At 39.5% G+C, this 7,500-nt stretch overlaps 1 protein-coding gene across 1 annotated transcript in view; it reads right to left on the bottom strand.

Moving 5' to 3' along the window:
• The window catches only part of LOC135090605 (uncharacterized), a 304,055-nt gene that overhangs the window by 271,485 nt on the left and 25,070 nt on the right, over nt 1-7,500 (bottom strand). Inside the window, exon 2 of the mRNA XM_063987509.1 lies at nt 2,976-3,099. The gene's annotated coding sequence lies outside the window, so the exon portion shown is untranslated. The remainder of the gene's footprint in view (nt 1-2,975; nt 3,100-7,500) is intronic.

Below are 7,500 nucleotides of genomic sequence, written 5' to 3'. Positions count from 1 at the left end.
AAGCGCCTCCCAGAATGCAGGTAAAAGAGAGTTACTAAATTGCTAATAGATGGAGGCGTCTGACCATGAAATTAAAACTGAGACCATCATCAAGCACCAAGATTTCAATTCCACACAGCAATGGAAGTGATTTCTATTATTATTCTGGCTCTCTCTCTCTCTCTCTCTCTCTCTCTCTCTCTCTCTCTCTCTCTCTCTCTCTCTCTCTCTCTCTCTCTCTGTAACACATTTTCCTCAATAATTTTAGTCTTAACCCACAATTTATTTTCTTTCTTTCTTTTTTTATCAAGAGAATTTTCGTATTAGTTTACTCATTCTTTTTTTTTTTTTTCCTAAGCCATCTGTAAACCTGCACATCAATTTCCATTTACCCACACACGAGAGGTGGATAATAATAATAATAATAATAATAAAAACTGCAAACTCGATAAATGGATGATATTTGCTGTGTAATTTTCCATAACACCCCTTTCCCCTCGTGTGTGTGTGTGTGTGTGTGTGTGTGTGTGTGAGTGCGCGCCAACATGCCCACCCCCTCCATAAAGACGGGCAGATCCATCAGAACACAATGACAGACTTGCATGTACCCCATCACGTATATATTCAGGACTACCAACATACCAGCATAAAACCTCGTGCATTTTTCCCCAATCTCCCTCTGTTGTTGTCGTGTGCTGAGACCCGCCTGATGTTTTAGGGCGAAACTGTCATCTTTGGGGAGCGGGAAAGATAAATTAATACATGAGGGGCCTTAATGACTGCGGCGGGAGACGGGGCGCGGCTGGCAGCTCCGGTTCACTGCCGCTTGGACCCCTGCAAAGTTTGATAGCCTTCAGTATAACACTATGAATAATGAAAAACCTGAGCCTCCGAGATATCTGGGATTTGTAGGCTTGGAGAGGGGACCAGGCTGTGTGTGTGTGTGTGTGTGTGTGTGTGTGTGTGTGTGTGTGTGTGTGTGTGTGTGTGTGTGTGTGTGTGTGTGTGTGTGTGTGTGTGTGTGTGTGTGTGTGTGTGTGTGTGTCGTTCAGCCTAAACTGAGCACTGACTGATTCCTCTTACTGTTGTTGCTTCTACTGACGAAGATTAACTGCACGTATTATCATCACGCGAACGAAACACAAAAGAACATGAAAGAAGAATGAATAGTAATACAGAGATTGTCTTTAAAGTGTTTGGCATAAGCTAGTATAAAAACATACAGACCTCTTCCCGTTTTCTATGTTAATCCTTGTTGGTGACTATGGTAAGATTTTCGACTCGCGCCCCTGGAAGTCGCAAGTTCGATCCTGGTCCACAAGAATTTCTCAGTGGGAGAGGTAACACTATTTTCTTCTTTTCCTTTTTTTTTTTTTGCGGAACACCAGCCAGCGCCATATGACCCTCCTATTGCGACGCCATAACTTCATTTACCTCCTCCTCTTCCTCCTCCTCCTCCTCGTCTTCCTCCTCCTCGTCTTCCTCCTTCTTGCTTTACAAAATTTTTAAGGATCTCACAAATATGAGACCTGAAGTCTTCCTAACACTTAACCAGCTTAATGTTACAAGAAACGATGGCCTTAAAATAATAGGTAAACGATTTCAGACAAAACGAAGCCAAACATTTTTCTTCAATCTGGAATTGCCTTCCATCAAGGGTCGTTGACTCAGGTACTATTGCTTCACTTAAAACACGTCCAGAAAGTAATCCACGGTTGTCATTGTTCATACTGTCATGAGTAACGAACACGTTCACTGTCGTACTGTCATCTGATGGGTGTACATTTCACTAAGGAAGGGAAACAATTATTATGTAACAAAGCTTAAAAATTAAAGACACCTTAGTGATGGCTTGTTCCTCGGCGACTTACTGCTGATCCCGCCACAGTAATAGTAAAATTAATCGAGTCCTTGCAGAGCAGCTCACCCATCACTATAGTCATCTAGTTATATGTACCTCAATGAATAAGGTTTAAAGAAGAGGAAGCGCCTCATCAGACAACACAAATATTAAGAATGTATGTAAATTCTATGTAGTAGAAGTAAACCTCATCTCTCTTTTACTTTCCTCTCAAATTCCATGTTGTTTTTCTTTACAACATGGTACCATTTCCTTTTTCCGACCAGCTTCGGTTGGCGGGATGCGGTGGAGGAGCTTTCTTCTGTGCTATCCTGTCCTTCCCACTGACAATTAGAGTAGAATAGCTACCCAAACAGCTACCCAAACAGTAAGGACCTCAGGGTTTGTTGCTGTTTGGACTTCCTTTGTATATTCCTCCTCCTCCTCCTCCTCCTCCTCCTCCTCCTCCTCCTCCTCCTCCTCCTCCTCCTCCTCCAGTCCTTTATAATACTTGAAGAAGAAAAACACAGGAGCCAGCTAATGATCATCGGTGTTAAGAAAAAACATGGTAATATGAGCCTTATATGCAGTGTTTTCTGTTCCCCCAGCAGTGTTTTCTAACCCTAGGCGGCGGTGGGAGGGAGAGAGGGAGAGAGGGAGAGAGGGAGGGAGACAGAGGGTGATGAAGACGGCAACACGAGGCTGGCAAAGGGAAGGACGTGAATGAAGATGGTACTGGTGATATTTATAAAGGGTTTCTCTCTCTCTCTCTCTCTCTCTCTCTCTCTCTCTCTCTCTCTCTCTCTCTCTCTCTCTCTCTCTGGACCTTATTGCGTGCAGATACTCTCCCCCGCGAAGACAAACGAAGGGAAAAAAAGGCTGTTTTACACTTGGACACAGCCACAATGAAAGGCGGCAGCACATCTACACCCTCTGTGGTTCCCTCGCCCGCCTCTGTTCTACGCACGCCTGACGGAATAGGGAGAGAGCGACAGCTTAATAAAGGATGGTAATAAAAAAAATGGCCGACTAAAAATACCGCACAGCTGACACGAGGCGCATGGAAGTGGAGGCCATTTAAGAGACCGGGCTATTGATTAAAATGACTGTAACCTTTCAAATTAAAATGCCTTTCTTACGGCCTTTTTTTACTTACCTTTTCTTTTCATTCCGGCCTGACCCCGAGACGCAAAAGTGAGCGTGAGAGCCTGATGCCTTCATTTGAACCCCTCTGCGCCTCCTTCGTGACTCGACCTGCCAGCTGAGACATGACCTGATCCCTGAAAATAATAGTCCTAAATTAGATGCTGCAGTCTGAAAAATTATAAAAGTATAAAAAAAATGAAAATAAAGGAAGGTGCAAAAACTGTTAGGCCTACGCGTGTGATATTCCTTCCTATTTCCACCTATCATTCTCATCCATAACTTGCCTAATCTTCTCCCTAAAGACTAAGCAATAACCTAATTACTTGTTATAAAAGTTTTGAGTGGTTAGGATGTTTTGGTTTCCGTGTATATTGTTAAGATAATAAGAAGCAAGAGAATGTTACTTGTCATTGTCCCACAGAGCGAAGCGTTAGTCAGTCATGTCTGGCCACGTTAAGTCACGTTTAATCATGTTTAGTCGCGTCAGTCAGTCAGTCAGTCAGCTCTACATAAAGGTTTTTTTTTTAATTGGTAACGAAAAATTATATTAGTGGAAATCAGTCGGAGTAATGTCCTGATTTGTAGATATATTAAGTATTGAAGCAAGCCTTTAAAAAAAATAATGGAATCTATGACTATTGCTTTACATTTTCTAGGCATTTTTGTGAGTGAATCAATGACAAAAGATTCCATTGACAAAAAACAACATTTACCATTATTTTCCACATATATCACGCACTCAACAGAACGTTTTTTAAAGAATATTCCTGAATAAAAAAAATGGAAATGCCGTTTATTATTCACGTTTTTATGCTTTGTCTATCTAATTTTCGCTGAGGTAAAACAGAAATGTCATTAGGCGTCAGGAGCGAGAAAACAGTTGCTCTATCTGGCAAAAAAACTTCTTAAACGCAGTTAATTTCCTGTTAGTTATAAAAGGAAAAAGAAATTAAACAACACTGCCTTTTATGTTGCAGAATAGCATAATGAGTAATGAGAGAGAGAGAGAGAGAGAGAGAGAGAGAGAGAGAGAGAGAGAGAGAGAGAGAGAGAGAGAGAGAGAGAGAGAGAGAGAGAGAGAGAGAGAATGACATAAACAAATTAAAACAAACAGATACAGAAACACCAATGAAATTACACAAACACACAATCATCAACATCAGAGCATGAACGTAATAAAAAAATAAATAAATAAATAAAGATAAGAAAAATATGAATGACACAGAAGGAAAACAGATACAGAAACACCAACAAAATTAAGATAAACATAGATAAAAAGCACAGTATGAACAAGAATCGTCACAATGTAACACCCGCCCGCCCCACAAAAAAAAAGAGAATAAATGAATGAATAAAACAAAAACAAAAACAAAGAATAGTTAAGAAAAAAATAAATAAGAATCTCTACCAACATCACAAACAAACAAACAAACAAAAGCACACAAATTGAAAGAAAAAAAAGACAACTCAAAAATTATCTCATAAATAAAGCGCCTTACAGAAAAGATGTCACAATAAAAAAAAATTTAAAAACACGAACAAATTAAAAAACAAAGTGAACAAAAGAAACACTGCTTGACAAAAAAAATATATCTATAACAAAAAAAAATCATAAATAGAATAACAAAAAAAAATATGAATCCTACAAATCCCACACATAAAAAAAAAGAAGAAAAAACACGCAAAAAAAACAAGAAAACCACATAAAAAAAAAACACCCACCACTAAAAAACAGACCATAAAACAATAGAATCCCACAAAACACACACACACACACACACACACACACACACACACACACACACACACACACACACACACACACACACACACACACACACACAAGACATTTCTGAATCTGCTGGAAGACTATGACAAAGAATAAAAGGCTGGAGACATTCCAAGTGTTATTGCGAGGCGAGCATCACCACAGGTAACGCTGGCTGCCCTCCGCTGACCTTATTTATCCCCCAAAAGGCCGAATAAAGCTTTTCAATTTTCTGGTGAGCGTGTGGAGCCAGAAGATGAATCAGACTTGGGAAGAAGGACAATTTCCGTTCTCCACCTTCACGTTTTCTGGGGCAGTGAGCAAGGCAGACGAGTGGCCTCTCTCTCTCTCTCTCTCTCTCTCTCTCTCTCTCTCTCTCTCTCTCTCTCTCTCTCTCTCTCTCTCTCTCTCCCTGATTTTTTTGGTCTTGATTTCGTCTTTTTTTTCTGTCATTCAGTCTCGTTGTTTCTTTCCGTTACTGCTTCTGTATCTGTCCATTCGTTCGCTTCTATCTTTCCCCGTCTCTCTCTCTCTCTCTCTCTCTCTCTCTCTCTCTCTCTCTCTCTCTCTCTCTCTCTCTCTCTCTCTCTCTCTCTCTCTCTCTCTCGATCCTCAATTATGTAATTTTTCCTCACCATAACACTCTATTCATGTTTTCTCCGGCACTTGTCTAACCTCCTCTCCTCTCCTCTCTCTCCTCTCCTCTCCTTCCCTCCTCTCCCTTCGTCTCCTCCCCGTCAGCGAGGAAGGAAAATCACCAATTCGTCACCGTCATAGCCCGTGTTAGTTCACCCTTTCGCGTCCTCCATTCACTGCCTCTCAACACTCACTCACCCACTTGTCTTCACCCCTTTGACTCCCTTTGAAGCGACAACACCTGGCCAGCATCTTTACCCCCTTTTTTTCAAGCCTTTCTTTACATCCCAACAGGTAATCATCTCCATTATATTACAAGAGTTTCATTCAGGTTTGAGAGTCACGCTTCTGCTCTCCGGTGAAACAGAGCAGGTGGCGAAGATGAGATTCTGATACCTGTTAAATTGCTAGCCAGGTTCCTCTTACAACGTGGTGATAGGAAGATTTCAGTGTTGATATGACGGACAATGCAAGGAAATGTTGAATCTCACGGTAAATGCAGCTAAGAAATTAACTTGTAGTAGTGTTGGTCTTTGCCAGAATCCAGACAAGGCTCTATTTTTTTATTTAGTTTTTTTTTTTATATGCAAATTCCTCTCTCTCTCTCTCTCTCTCTCTCTCTCTCTCTCTCTCTCTCTCTCTCTCTCTCTCTCTCTCTCTCTCTCTCTCTCTCTCTCTCTCTCTCTCTCTCTCTCTCTCTCTCTCTAGAATGCACTGTGAGAGAATGACAGCAGGAAATTAAAGTGAAAAATAAAGGTTGCTATATAATGGTGAACGTATATATATTTTTTTTTCCTGCGTATAATTACTCTAAGTCTTTTCTTTCTAAGTTCCTCCCATCGCAGATTATACCCACATGATCTACCTGGCTTAAGTTACAGGTAAAGGTCATCAACTTCCATCTGGTTTAGCTTAATTTTTCACCTTAAAAACTCGTGATCAAAAAAATGTAAAAACAGTTTCTTTGTGTTTACCTGTATACTCACACCTGTAGATCTAGACATGTAGAACCACACCTGTGCAACATACCTACACACCTGCACAAACACCTATACAAACCCAAGCACCAGAGCTCCTAAACAACACGAAATTGCCAAATAAATTATCACAATTATAGATCCACACCTGTACGCCCACACCTACAACCAAACCTACAACCAAACTTACATACCTACCACTACAACCAACCCTACACCCTAACTTATACACAGACCTCAACATCTCAGCATCTAGACAAAATAATGATGATAATAATAATAATAATAATAATAATAATAATAATAATAATAATAATAATAATAATAATAATAATAATAATAATAATAATAATAACAAACACGAAATTTCAAACAACCAGCAAAGACAGCAAAAAAACATGAGTAAAGATGATAAAACAATGTCCACTTCAGAATAACAACCAAGGAAATTATATAAAAGGGAAAAAAAAAGAGAGGGAAAAATAACAGGAGAACCAAACCGACATATCTTGTGAATAAAACAATGAGGAAATTACAAGACAAATCAAGGAAACAAAAGAGGTAAAAAGAATAGGGAAAAACAAACGTAAATCTCTTGAGAAAATAGAAGGAAATTATAAGAGGGAAAAGAAAGAAAAGAAGAAAGAAGAGAAAGAAGTAAAAAGCTGAGGAGGAGAGAATACGATAAACTAAACGTAAATATCTCAGAATAAAGAAGGAAATTACAAGAGAGAGAGAGAGAGAGAGAGAGAGAGAGAGAGAGAGAGAGAGAGAGAGAGAGAGAGAGAGAGAGAGAGAGAGAGAGAGAGAGAGAGAGGACAATAATAAAAGGAATACAGAAAGTTGCAATAATGAAAATATAAAAGGAGAAAATATGAGAAAAAAGAGAAAGGCAGAGATAACAGAAAAAAAGAAACGTATTTTGATATTACAAGAAGAAAGAAGAAAAGAAAAACAAACGTGAGAATAAAGGGGAAAATAAAAGGGGAAATTTGCGGATGACACGAAGATCGGTAGATTAATTAGGTCAAAATCGGATGTCATCGCCTTGCAGACACATTTCGATAGAATGAACGAATGGACAGACAAATAGCAAATGCAGTTTAAACATCAACAAATGCAAAGTACTTAGCGTAGGTAGAGGAAACCCACAC

The sequence above is a fragment of the Scylla paramamosain genome, chromosome 35 (assembly GCF_035594125.1).
Source record: "Scylla paramamosain isolate STU-SP2022 chromosome 35, ASM3559412v1, whole genome shotgun sequence".
In the NCBI taxonomy this organism is placed as follows: domain Eukaryota; kingdom Metazoa; phylum Arthropoda; class Malacostraca; order Decapoda; family Portunidae; genus Scylla; species Scylla paramamosain.
Note: the sequence above shows the minus strand (reverse complement) of the source record. Positions and strands in the feature narration are given on the sequence as shown.